At 38.2% G+C, this 14,687-nt stretch overlaps 1 protein-coding gene across 3 annotated transcripts in view; it reads left to right on the plus strand.

The window, feature by feature from the left end:
* Positions 1-7,790: 7,790 nt before the first annotated feature.
* Scaf11 (SR-related CTD associated factor 11) overlaps positions 7,791-14,687 on the plus strand; it is a 79,040-nt gene continuing 72,143 nt past the window's right edge. For 2 of the 3 annotated variants that reach the window (XM_013358479.3, XM_013358478.3), the window contains exon 1: positions 7,791-8,064. The gene's annotated coding sequence lies outside the window, so the exon portion shown is untranslated. The remainder of the gene's footprint in view (positions 8,065-14,687) is intronic. The other variant, XM_005324855.4, reaches the window with a different exon arrangement.

Below are 14,687 nucleotides of genomic sequence, written 5' to 3' on the forward strand. Positions count from 1 at the left end.
TTATTGAAAATGGATTAGTCCAGGAAAGCAGAGCAGCACTTGGGGAAATTGAAATGTTAATGTCCCCAAGGCCCGGAACCCATCCTAAGGAACTGTTAATGAAACAGCTCCCAGAAAACAGGGAAGTGCTAATCAAAACCATCCCAGGCCCTTCCTGCCCACATTACTCCTTGAGCCCACCTATCTCCCACCTTTTGGCCTTCCCACCTGCATTCTGTCACTGCAAGATAAAGGGAAACAAGGACATGAATGTGGAAAAACTAAAAAAAGACTTTAGCTAAAAAAAAAAGGGAAGACCTCCCCCTACCACGGATTCCGCCTTTTGGGTCCCCTTCTTCCTCTGGAGAGAAGTCTTTTCTGCTGTCCTTTAATAAAGCCTTCTACTTTCCACTCTACACTTGCCTCGGAGGTGCTTCTCTGGTATTATACTTCAGCATTCGGGGAAGCAAGGTAAACAGCTGTAACGTCTTCATCTCAAAGTATGTCCCAGGGAACTTGGCCTCTGATAGGTTCCATTCTCTTAGATAGTGTATGAGCAAGTACTGTAGCCAGAACCTGAGAAGGGCAGTCCTACAATTATTATCCTATAATAATTAAGATCCTTAACATTCTAAACTTTTAAAAATCAAAATTGCTTAAATAATAAAGGGAATTTACTTGCTCATATAACTAGGCAGATATCATGATCTATTTGATTCAGTGGCTTACTGATGTCCAACAAGGACCCAGATTTTGCTCTATCTTTCTGTTCTGCCTTCCTCAGAGGCATCATTCCAAAGGTATTTTTTTTTAAAAACAATACAGCAGCTGCAGTAATTCCAGGTGTATAGTCTTATCTCTTATCATTCAAACAGAAAGAGAATCAGTAGTTTAGTAGTTTTATCTGAAGAACAAGGAAAAGATTAACTTGAATGGTTTGAAACAGTCAACATTCATTCCTGGAATTAGTGATGTATTTTAATCCTTGCCCTACACAATCACATGAATGATACACAAGGGGAAGAATGGATGAGAGGCTGTAGAGACAAACTGTATTAGTTTGCTAGGGCTGTTGTCAAAAAGTACCAATAACTGGAAGGATTAAAAGACAGAAATTTATTTTCTCTATTTTCTCACAGTTCTGGAGGCTGGAAGACCAAGATCAAGATATTGGTAAGGTTGTTTCTTCTGAGGCCTTTTTTCTTGGTGGGCAGCTAGTTATCTTTTTCTTTCTTCATAGAGGTCTTCTTTCTGTATGAACATGCCTGTGTATTTACTCACTCTTCCTTTAAGGACAAGTTTTTTTGGATTAGGAACCACCTGAGAGTTTGTTTTAACTTAATCTCCTCTTAAAGACTATCTCCAAATATATTATATACTGGGGTTTAAGACTGCAACACATGCATCATGGAGGGGGACACAGTTCAGGTAACATTATCCAACACCAGTGTTAATTACTTATTAAAATTATGCTCATTTGTTCACTAAATTGAAAAATTGACTGTTCACTATATTGAAAAAATTAATAAGGGTAGAGACAAGTATCTTATTTATCTTCATACTACCAGTGCTTAGCACAGAGCCTAGTCCACAGTACGTGATCAATACAACTGCTTGGGGAGGACTGTAAAAAGTTCATTGTATTTGGTAATTATGAGGTTACTGGTAACTTTCCAGGAGCAGTTTCAATGGAATGGTCTTGACACAGCCAAATTGCAGTGGCTTCTTAAACAAGAGTGAATGAACAGATTTGATAATATAAATATCAAAATTTTCTTATGACAAAAGGCACCATGAGCAAAATTAAAAGATGATTAAAAGATAGTACCTATACATATGGAACACTAAGAGTTAGGAGCTCTAATATAAAAAGGATGGTATCTAAATATCAGAAAAACACGAAAACAAGCCAGTATAAAAATATGTAAAGACTTCATTATGAACAATCCAAAATTATATTAAAAAAAAAGAATTCAACCCCATTAGTAGTCATGGAGATACTCATTAAAACAATAGTGTGATAACATTCAATGACTATCAAACTAACAAAAAATTAACATTAATGCTTTAGTTATGATAAGGATGTGGGAAATAAACATTCTACAACACAGGTTAGAGTGTGAATTGCAATAAATCTAGAGGTAATCTGGCATGTCACCTTTGGTCACAAGTATCAAAAGAGTCAAACAAACACAAAAAGGAGCTAATTATTAAATCACTCAACTGAAAGTCTAGACATAACTGAATCAAGCCTACTTAAATGCTATCATTAATACCTGGTCTCTTTTCATGTCTTAATTCTGCCTTCTTCTGAATGGAAGTCATTCTCAGTAAGGTTCTTTCTTAATGAATAGCACTTACATACTTAAAGGAACAAGTTCAGCAGGGAACAGAAGTCTTTCATCTAATTCTGAATGGCTTGAATTGAGTTATGTGCTCATCCCTGAACTACTGAACATTATAATTAATGGAATACTATATTCTTATTTGCCAGTCTTGAGTTGAAATCTAAAGCAGAAGACAGTGGAGTACCTACTACCATTTGTAACTCACAGAATAAGAGAGGAAGAAGATCTAAAGAAAACTGAGATGCTATTACCAGAAAAAGGAGAAAGGGATGTTGAATGGCATACATATATGAACTTTATAGGCGATATCTATTAAAACAAAAATATACATATCTTTTATATCAACAACTTCACTTTCAACAATCAATTCTAGAGAAAAGAATTGCACAATTTTAAAAAGATACATGTTTAAGGAACTTACTCCAGAATTGTTTATGATGGCAGAAAACTGGGACAAACACTCATTCTCTGACAATATAGAAACATTCTTAAAATTATAGCACATTAATACTATATAATATTATGCAGATAGTTAAATGAATGAACTTAGTATATTTTAGTAAATCATCAAGAAAAAGAAAATTGCAAAAAAAGTATGGTGTGATTATTTGTAAAAACAATTCCCCCAAACTCTATAAATATGTTTTTAACACTGGAAGGGGCTGGGGGCATAGCTCAGCAGTAGAACACTTGCCTAGCACACAAGAGGCCTTAGTTTAATCCAACAATGTGAAATACACACATGCACAACACACAATTTATTAAAAGGGACATGAGTCTTTTAACATTAGTTTTATCCAGGACTGGGATAGAAAAATTATCTGTTTGTTGGTATACTTATGAACCAAGAACAGTTTCATATAAAATCTCCTAATCTGAGCAAAATACAGACAGGTGTTATTCTAAATTTGAAGACTCCAATATGCTCTTAGGTTGGTCTCCTATTCCCCACAGCACCTTGTGTATATACTTATGAGTATTTCTATACCTCCATTTGAATTGCAAAAATTAATGCCTGTTACCATTAAAAAAGAGTGAATAGAAACCAAAATGAAGAAGTAATCTTAGAATTTAAACTATTTTTAGATCTAGAGTGAGGAGAGGTAAATTAGTCTCCAGTAGAAGAGTCATGAATACATGAAGACAGAATAACTCATGAAGCAGGACTCTAAGGGAATAGAGGGGATTTGTTCCAGAGCAGAATCCCAAATGCACAAAGGCTGTGATAATTTCACTGTTCCACAGGGAAATACAAATAAAAAGAGTAGTTTTTTGAATTTAATTTTTATATTGGAAGTGCATTTCCAATATAAAAAATTGGAAATTATGCTAACAAGAGATGAGAGGACAAGACAAATTTATACTGTTTTTTTGGTCAAGATTAAAAAGGTAGCATCCTTATATCAATTCCCAAATTGTTAGGAATGCTAATAATGGTCTTTAAATTCCAAAGTCTGGTAAAAAACCACTCTATAGCACAAGCAGAAAGCTAAGCCTTAAACAAGGCTTCTCTGTGCTGGAGGAAAACAAGAGTGCATGGTTATGGATAGTTATAGACAGATTTGTAGATGTAGGGGGGAATGTTGGGGAGATTATCCCCTATCAAGACTATGGTAACATTTTTGCTGGGTTCAGTAGGAGTGATAGTGAAACTTGAGAGTGGTAAAAATGTAGACAAGGTGCTGTGGAGAATAGGAGACCAACCTAAGAGCATACTGGAGTCTTCAAATTTAGAATAATACATGTCTGTATTTTGCTCAGATTAGCAGATTTTATATGAAACTGTTCTTTGTTCCCTTTATAGTCTCTCCCCCTTTTGATACCATCTGCTTCTTTAGACTTTGTTTTATTCCTTTTCTGGATTCTTCTCCAGTTTGCTTTTATATTTATCTGAATCCACTACACTATTTCTGAGACTTGCTGCATGTATATATACACCTCAGTGCAGCTTCCAGACAGTAGATACCCAATTGGTTGTGGCTGAAATAAATTTAATTCCATGTAGAAAACAATTAGATTTTAATCAGGATAAAATTCTTCCTGATTAAAATGCTTCAAAGTTGTGAGGACAGAAATAAATTACTGACTTCAAAAAATTCCTGTAAAATAACTTCCTCATAGCATTTATTATTCATTTGTCACATGAATATTGTACATTTGGCTACCTTTTGCTTGTGAGAAACTTTATACCTTTTGAATACATAACTCCTAGTGCTATAAAAATGCCACACAGATCATTAAAATAAAAACTTCCTCTGTTTTATAAAAAACTGAGGAACAAAACACAGGGGATTTGTTTAAAATTGCAAAGGTCTTTAGTGACAGTATTAGAAGCATGCTTTTCATTTAATTCAGGGTCTTTATACCATGATTTCTTCTCTTAATTTTGAATTTTATTTTGTATTCTATTTGTAGTAGTGAAATTAATCATAATTATTTAAAATTTTTTGAATATCCATTGATTGCCCTTCAATTTTAAAGATGCCACTGTGAATTTCTGTTGCCATGTTACAGGACTGTTATTTTAAGTGGCTGGTAAAAGTGCAACACACCAATTGTACATTCAATTGAAGTGTGTTTTATGGTGTATCTCATTTGTGTTTTTTGTGGTCATAATGAAATCTAAAACGTTGATAATGTTGGTTGCTATATTAACCTTACTCCTTCATCTTATAGTTCATCTTTTAGAAAAATACCATAATGTCATTCTTCTTCTTTTTTTGGGGGGTGGGGGGGCTGGGGATTAAACCCAGGGGCTCTTAAATGCTGAGACATATCCCCAGCCCTATTTTGTATTTTATTTAGAAACAGGGTCTCACTGAGTTGCTTAGCACTTTAATTTTGCTGAGGCTGGCTTTTAACTTGCAATTCTCCTGCCTCAGCCACCCAAGCCACTGGGATTACAGGGGTGTGCAACCATGCCCAGCTAATTCTTCTTTATGGTTGAGTAATATTCCACCTTGTATATATATCACATTTACCCATTTATCTGATGAAGGGCACTTGGGTTGGTTGTGAGCTTTAGCTATTATGAATTGAGCTGCTATAAACATTGATGTGGTTGGAACATTATAGTATGCTGATTTTAACTCCTTTGCATATATGCTGAGGAGTGGGATGACTGGGTCAAATGGTGGTTCCATTTCCAAGTTTTCTGAGGAATCTCCATACTCTTTTACTCCACTCTTTCTAGAGTGGTTACACCAATTTGCAGTCCCCAGCAATGTATGTGTCTTTTCCCCCACATACTTGCCAACTTTTATTGTTATTTGCATTCTTGATAATTGTCATTCTGTCTGGAGTAAGATGGAATCTCAGTGTGGTTTTAATTTGCATTTCTAAAAGAGGCTTTGAAGTGTTCTCACCATAAAACAGACAATTACAAGTATGTGAGGTGCTGGTATGTTAATTAGCCTGATTTGACAATTCCACAATGTACCATGTGTTGAGACATTTTCTTATACCCCACAAATATATAGTTATCATTTGTCAATTGAAATGCAAAATTGATTATCAGCCAGTGAATAAATACATAAAAAGATTTGGTATTTTGTTGAAGCTATACTATTATCATCAACTTAAAAATTTGAATTTTCTATTTGGTTTATCATTTGGGCTTTAATTAAACTTTGATAAAAAATATTTTCAAAAAGAAAAGATCTTGTATCCGAAAACATGTAGAAGAAAGTTGCTCTTACACAATGCATTCAACACTTTATTCAGTGATCCTCTAGGATATCCTTTTATTATGTTCTTTTTCTTTTTTTGGTACTAGGGCGCTAAATCACTAAGCCACATCTCCATCTCCTTTATATTTTTGAGGCAGAGTCTCACTAACCTGTTTAGGGGCTGGCTAAATTGTTGAGGCTGGCCTCAAACTTGTGATCTTCCTGCAGCCTCCCAGTGTCTGGGATTAGAGGCCTGTGCCACCAAACCGGGCTTATCATGTTCTTTATAATGCACTATATATGGTCTGGTGGCGACAGGGAATTTTGTTCTTTCATCAGAAGAAAGTATTTGAACTCTGCTAGATATATTACAAATAAAGCAATGCCATCTAAATTTCCAAACTTCACATCAAGAAAAATACATTGTAAAACTTCCAAGATTTCAAGGAATCAAGGCTGCTATGCATGTATTCCTTCAGCAGTTATTAACCACATTCCTAAGTACCTGGTCCTGTTAGGAAAGTGAAAAGACAATTGTCCCACTCCAGACAGTGAGAAAGGCACCGAGCTGACCCAACAGTGCAGAGATGAGGGTGCCAAAGAAGCAGCAGAGTCGGTGTGGGGAGTAGGACACAAAGCAACACAAGTTTCTGCTCTGGGAAAATGCTGGAAGGCTGTAGAGAAGTGTACTAAGGCAGAGAGTCTCAGTAAAGTAGGGAGGTAACACGTTGGCCAGGGCTAGGCACCCCCGAGGCAAGCTACGCGCACTCAAAGGCAGGAAGGGGACCCACGGGAAAAGGTGCGAGCGGCGAGGCTGGGTGCGCAGGGGATCTGGGTGACCCAAGTTCGCAGCGCGGCCAGCATCGAAGCCTCTGCCCCAAGGGAGCTGTGAACGCCACGAGCTCGATGATGGCGCGGACACTGGAAGGACCGTCTCTAGAGGGGTGGTCGCTGGGGGCTGGGAGAAAGTCGGGAACTAGCTGCGTCTCCAGGAGGGAGAGGAACTGGGGGCTTTGCGGGAGAGGGAGTCTGTGAGACACTGCTGAGGTAAAATTTAAAAGGATGACCCGCCAGAAAGAATCGCACTGTGTCTAAACGCTCCATATCGCAGATGCTGGCAAAATTGCCGAAAAAATAATCACAAGTCACTACCTATATGGAGGCTTTTAAAGTTAATTTCGATCACGTTGAATTTTGGGAACATGTGATTAGGACATGGAACCACCCGCTAGGCTTCACGGGCGGCGTGGGCAACTTCGCCCCGTGGCATTACAATCTCCCCAATGGCTGTATTTTGGGGCAACGGAACTGGATGGAAACTCAGTCCGCCGCGAGAAAAAAGGCAAACACTTTTCAATATCAGGTTACGGTACGCGTGCAGTTGCCGCGCAAACCTCCTCACGTCCAGTCAGTCCTTCAACAGCTTCTTTCATTGTCCTCCACAACGTATCCCGTAAGGCGGTCAAAGCAGGGACAAGGTCCACGCGCGGCGCATGCGCATAACGCGCGTCGTGGGCGGAGGGCGGGACGGGAAGGATGTTTCCCAGAAGCCTCCGCCATCCGCGCTGCCCTTCCTCCCGCTCACAAGCCGCGCGACGTGACTCCGCCTACCACGTTCCTCCGTCGCAAACGGTGGTTTGTCAGCGCCCCCCTGCGATCCGGTTGAGCACTGCGGACGTGCCCGTAAGGCCCGAGCGAGCTTGAGTGTGGCAGGTCCCGCCGCTGGCGTCGTCACCGTAGCGCGCCGACTTGTGGCAGCGCGGCCCAGCAGAGTGGAGAGAGGGAGGGGGGAGGCGCGTGAGGCCGGGAGGGGAGGGAGGCCAGACTAGGCTGGGGGAAGGGGAGCAGCGGTGGCGCAAGCCGCGCGAAGCAGCGCAGCCCGGGTCCGCTCCCTGCCTAGTCGCCGGCTCCCGACCCGACCAACCGAGCCGGCGCCCCAACACTCCCGGAACACCTCAGAGTAGACGGAAGGGAACTTAGCAGCGGAGTGACGGAGGTCTAGCTTCCTGCGGTGGGGTCGCCGCCACCGCCGCCGCTGCTTTGAACAAGCGCCTCGACCTCGGCCTGAGGTAATGGGCCGACCCCGGGGGATGGATGGGCTTGGGTAGCTTCTGGGTTAGGCGGGAGCCGGGGGCCGGCGCCGAGCGGAGAAACGGGTCAGGGAGACAGGAGAGCGGACAAAGTTTCGAAATTTGCCCGGCTCAGGCGGCGTCCTGCGCTTGAAGGAAAGTTGGAGCTGCCCCTCCAGGCTGGGGAAGCTGCACCGAGTAGAGCCCTTTTATCTTGTCGCTCCCCGGCGAGGGAGGCCCTGCTCCGGCTGCCGCCGCCTCACTGTCTGCACCCCGTCCCATTTCCTCCTTGTGGCCTACGCGCCTCTGCTGCCTGAGCTGGCAAAGCTTGTCCCCGCCCGCGTGCGGGGCCTTACTGGTGTGTGTGTGGGGGCGAATGGAGGGAAGGGGCTCTACGCTAGGACCGCCACAGACACCCCCTCCCTGTGGTGGCAACGTGTCCTGCTGAGCTTCCGGGAGCTCCCGATCCCCGAGTCTGTTTTACGAGGGAGATTTCGCTTTTGTCGCCAGCGTCCAAGCCAGCTTGTGAAACCAAACTTTACTGCGCGGTGACCTCTGGAGTGCGCGAATGGGGAAGAGCTGAGGCTTCTAAACATCATCAGCCTTTACCCCTTGTCCTGAACTTAAAACTGTTTTCCCCGCCCCCCTCGCCTCATATTTTAAATCTGCTCTCTGGCTGACAACTAATTGAAGGGAGAGAAGATCTGAACTAAGGTTAATGTGTCGCTCATGCTTAGACCTAGGAATTTTGAGCCGTTTAAGAGATTTCTTAGAGATGTTTGGCTGTCTTGCCACCTACACATATTTTGAAAAATAGTTTTAAAAGACACGTGATTTAGAGTACCTGATTACAAGTACTCTTGATTCACAGATTAAAATGTTGAATTTTAAAATATCCCCAGTGTACTTTTGTACTATTAATAGTACCTATGAGCTGTGTTTCGTTCACTTTAGATTACATTTTGATGTCCTGACTTGCATTGCTGTCCCTGCTAACAGTGAACTAAGATATTTAAGGAAAGCTGATGAACATATTTTTAACATAATGCTTTGACTAGTAGATTCTGATCTAAAATTTCTCTCATTTGGGGAATTTCCTCTGAATTTTGGGAAAAGCATATTAATAAATGCATTTTCTTGTTTTAAAAGTTAACTCATGAGTATGACTGCTTCACCAGCAGATTATTGAAGAGAGTACCTCCTTAAAAAACTTCAGTTTTGTATTTTATTCTTAATTGTATTAAAATTTTAATGTGTAATAAAGTTTTTTTCCCCAGACTTTCCCTTTTTCCTGCTTCTTTGGCATTTGATTTAATCATTTTACTATTTTGTTATTTATTAAAGCTGATAGGGAAAAGTTTGTAGGCCTTTTGTTTATATGATTGTGGTTTTAACTGAGAGGAGAAATGGAAATTTGAAACTCTTTGGATTTCTTTGTTGATATCATTCTATTAAAGATAATTTGAATTTATTTATATGTTGTCTATGCAGTTGAATTTTTAAAAGATTAGCAATTCTTATTGTAGCTGCACTTTAGCAATAATTTTTTTTTGGTGCTTGTAAATATATTAACAGTCTTTCAGTTTCACACTTATCTGAGAATTTTGAATACATTTTAAGATTTCAGTGGTATAAAATTTGTTTAGAGTAAGTATACCCAGGTTATTAAAATGTTCTTTAGGGAATGGGGCTATAGCTCAATGCTTGCCTTGCATGTGTGAGGGTTGGGTTTGATCCTCAGCATCATATTAAAAAAAATAAATAAACAAAATACAGGCATGCTGTCCATTTTCAACTACAAAAGAAATTAAAAAAAAAAGATGTTCTTTAGTATGTCAGAGGGAAAGAACACTATAGAAGACATTGTAAAATTGTTCTTAAATAGACTGCTTACAGACGTGTCATGGAGAAAATTTTAATGAGAATTTTCCCTTTGTAATATCTTCATGTGGTAAAATGAAGTTTACAGGTTAGGATTAAGACTTTAGGGATTGCTCAGCTTCCCCATCTTCTTTTGAGCATTAACCAGCGATACACAATTTTCTTGAAAACGTGTTGTTAATCAGCAAATATAAGATGAATCAAGTGCAGTTACATGATGCTGTCGATTCATCATCAATAGTGTATTTAGTAATAAGAACTTGCAGTGTTTACTACCCACCAACTTAGTACTGAACTTTTTAGTACATCAATGAGAAGTAGTTGTGAAACCTTAATTCAAAAGGGTGACAGGCATAAAAGTAATACAGTTAGCCATACAATAATTCTTATTTTAACTTCCTTTTAGCATCTGTTCCTATCTTTCGGTTATGTAAATTGGATCTTCACTTCCTTTGCCCAGTGAAATAAAGAAACTTAAAACCCAAATTTTTTTTATTCCTTTTTCCACGATAATAACTCTACTAATTCAGAACTTTTAAGGCCACAGTAAGGACTATGGATTTTACTATAACTGAGAAGAAAGCTATTTGAGAAGAGACATGATTTCACATATTTTATCAGGATCATTTAACAGTGTTAAAAACTTTAGGTCAGCAAAGGTCATAGTGTTTTTTTAGGAAGTTATTTTGCAAATGAGAAATGGTGGTAGTGGTAGTGGTGGTGTTTTTACATTTTACATTGAATTTTTATACGCCATAACAAAAAAATACAATGCAAAGGTAAGTCTTGGGAACAGCTACAGAATGATACTGAACATTTTAACTCTGGGCTCTACTCAGTACTAACAGTTATTTTTCAGATGGTATGTATTGAAAAGGAGAGGCAGCAAGATTGGATTAATTGCTGAAAGATTAGTTAGGAGGCTTTTGAAAATAGTCTAGGAGAGTTGAAGGTGCATGATTTGGGATGAGGATTATGGGTGGGATTTAAGATTATTAGGTCTCAGTTGAAAGACAGGATACAGAAGAGAGAAATTTCAAAAGATTACTCCTGGGTTATATAGTGATACCAGATAAGGATGAAAGTTTTTTTGACAAAGTGCCTTTGGACCTTCAAATGGAAATTCTGCACTTTTTTTTTTTTTTTTTTTTTTTTGCCGTGCTGGGCATACAACCCAGGTCCTTACATATGCTAAGGCAAACACTCTACCACTGAGCTACATCCCAAGTCTTAAAAATGGAAATGCTGTAGGCAGTTAGATATATGGATATATAATTGAGAGGAGGGGTGTGGGCTGGGAATAAAAAATTGGAATTACCTGTGTAGGTACTTGCAATTATGGGTGAAATTGCCTAAGGGAGGAACTATAACCTGGGGGATAAAAGAGAGAGGGAGAGAGATATCCTAGAATGGAACCATGGTGGCCTCAAATTTAAAAAGTGCACTGAAGGCTGGGATTGTGGTTCAGTGGCAGAGCACTTGCCTAGCATGTGTGAAGCACTGGGTTCCATCCTTAGCACCACATATAAATAAATAAATAAATAAATAAAAGTCTATCAAAAACTAGGAAAATATTTAAAAAAAATAAGTGCACTGGAAGTGAGTTCCTAAAGAATACTATGAAGGTCAGAGAAGTAAGAAGTGTGTTGTAGAAGCCAAAGGAAGAGAGTATTTCAAGGGGAATGTGGTTGGTAGTGTCATTTGTTGGTGAGAGTTGAATACAGTAAGGGCTGAACACTTTTTCATTGGATTTAACAACATGGAACTCATTGGCTTTTTGAGCAATCAGGATAGGAAGCTGCTTATTTTCAAATTACTCCTGTAATTTCTTAAATAGTTCTAAAAGTGCTGAGATAAAAGTTTAAGAAATTATCTGCCCATATAACAGAAAAGAGCCAATGTTATAAATATATACTATGTATCAGCCACTCTATTGTAGACACTTTACATAAATTTTATTTGATCTTTTTATTAGCTTTGTGTAATTCAATGTATTAGTCTATTTTGCAGAATGTATCTAAAACTCAAGAGAGTTTAAATGCTTTCATGTTACTGCACTTGCTAAGTCTCTCTGTATAGGTCCATCTAACTGCCTTAGTTGGTCTCCCTGCCTCTACATCATTGCTGTCCAGTAGACATTTCTGTGTTGATACAAATGCTCTGTATCTATAGTGACCAGTACAGTAGCTGATAGCAATGTGGCTAGGAACACTTGAAATGTGACCATTGCAACTGGGGAACTGAATAATGGTTACCTTTTGGAGGGTACAGTTATAGATCAAAGGCCATTGACAATCTCATAAACAATAAAGCACAGTCTTAAAGTGAAAACATGTTCTTCATTTGAAACAAGTACTATTTTGGTTACATGCTAGTTTTAGGCACTGTAACTGAATTTTGTAAGTAACTGTCGAAAACAACATCAAACTTTAATATAGTTGAAGTAACTTTTTTCCTCCAAACCATTGGAGATTAAGTTGCAGATGCAGTCTTATCTCCAAAAAAAAAAAAAAAAAAAAGACAAGGACTTTCTATTATATAACAATAATATAACCATCAAAACCGGAAATAAATCTTGTTATATTGCTCCCATCTAACCTCAGACTTCATTCAACTTTTGCCAGTTTCTACAGTAATTTTCTTTTATAACGAAAGAATTTAGTTCAGAATTCTGTGTTGCATTTAATTGTAAAAATTTTTTATTTTTTTATTTTTATTGTTTTGGTACCTGGTATTGAGTCCAGGGGTACTTTACCAGGTAGTTACATCCCTAGTCCTTTTAAAAAAGTTTTTTTTTTTTTTTTTTTTGAGATAGGGTCTTGCTACATTGCTGAGACTGGCCTGGAATTTGTGATCCCCTTGCCTCTGCCTCCCAGGTTGCTGGGATTGTAGGTGTGGTAACAATTTTTTAGACTCCTCTAACAACCCCTCAGTTTTACCTTGACTTTCATGATCTTGATACTTTTTAAGGATTACAAGTCAGTTTTGTTGTAAAATGTCTCTTAATTTGGGTTTGTCTGATAGTTCCTATGGTTAGATTCAGATTGTGTTCTTGTGGCACTAGTGATTTATTGTTGTTCTCTTTTTATCCTGTCAGCATACAATTTATTTGTCCCATTACAGGTGATGTGCATGCACTTTGATAATGGGGATTAAGATGAGGCCTTACAAGCTTTCCCACTGTAGAGGGATGATTTTTCTTTTAGTAATTAATATATATTTTGAGGGAAAGTATTTTAAATTTGTTAAAATAGCTCATTCCTTATCAAAATTGCTGTTTATGTATTCTCAAATTGTCTCAGCATTCATCACTTAAAGCCCTTCAGGCTAGTTTCTGTTTTTCTTTTCATTTGCTTTGAGTACTTCCTTACTTTTTGACAAAAGAAAATGTTCCAGCCTATATAATCAGTACTTTTCCTGCCACAACCTTGGAATCATCTATTCCTCCAAGAAGTGGTTTCTTTTAGTGTAGAAAGACATTTAGGAACCAAGATTCAGACACTGTATTTATTTTTAATACTTCTGTATAGAAAACCATGAGTTTGTACCAGTTTCAGTCCACAGGTTTGTATTGGTTTTCTCCCTTTACAAATTTATAACTTCCTTCTCTTATATGAAGAAACCTGGCTCCCATCATCCTTACTATATTAACTTATCTCATCCCTTGTATATAGCCATTTTCCCATTCTCATGGACATTGCTGCTCTCCTGCCTCTATATGTTTTGACACTACTTAGATTCTAATCACCCTCAGTCTGCAATGCATTTCTAACTCTACAGTTCTCAGATACTTCATGCTGAGGATCTTACTGTACTGATTAAGCTCCAGTACTTCACTTTGGGCTCCATCACTATCTCTAATATGGACAGCTTGCTCATTGGTTTGGGCAGTACCCCAGCCAGAATAGAAGTATACAGACACGTTCTTTTAAAGATTATACTTATTCTTTTTTTTTGTAAAAGATTGTTATACCATAGAGTTTTGTATTCAAATATGTTCTCAACTGTTTAATTTAAACTCTCTGAAGATTTACATCTGTATTTAGGATAAGACAAAGTTAATTTTTGTTTGTGTGTGTGTGTGTGTTTGTTTAAATGAAAGTAGGTTCATATGTTACATGTTTTTATGCATCTTGCTTTTGTCACTCAATAATGCCCCATTTGAAAATTCTCCAAGTCATCTAGTAGAACTCTACTTACAATTAATGCTGGTATTTTTAAAAAGCTATTTTCCTGTTTAGGGGCTTTTTGTTGTTGTTTTGGGAAAAGAAAGGATTCTTCATAGACTTTTCACATTACATAGCAAATGCTATATACACAGAGGATATGACTGAGTGGCATCTGATAGATGAACAAATGTTAAGTGAGTGAAGCAAAATATAATTTCATGCAGATTCTAACTGTCCACATGTGTATGACCTTATTATCCTGAACATCAAGATGTTATTTTTTTTATTAGTTGTTGATGGACCTTTATTTTATTTATTTACATGTGGTACTGAGAATCTGAACCCAGTGCCTCACACATGCTAAGCAAATGCTTCTACCACTGAGCCACAACCCCAGCCTGAGATGTAATTTCTTAAATGAGAACATCAACATCTATTTTTTTTTATTTGTTGTTTTTAGATATACATGAGAGTAGGGTGTATTTTGACATATTATACACACTTGGGGTGCAACCCATTACAGTTTTGATCCTATTCTTGTAGTTGAACATGATTTGGAGTTACATTGGTCAT

The sequence above is a fragment of the Ictidomys tridecemlineatus genome, chromosome 6 (assembly GCF_052094955.1).
Source record: "Ictidomys tridecemlineatus isolate mIctTri1 chromosome 6, mIctTri1.hap1, whole genome shotgun sequence".
Taxonomy (NCBI): domain Eukaryota; kingdom Metazoa; phylum Chordata; class Mammalia; order Rodentia; family Sciuridae; genus Ictidomys; species Ictidomys tridecemlineatus.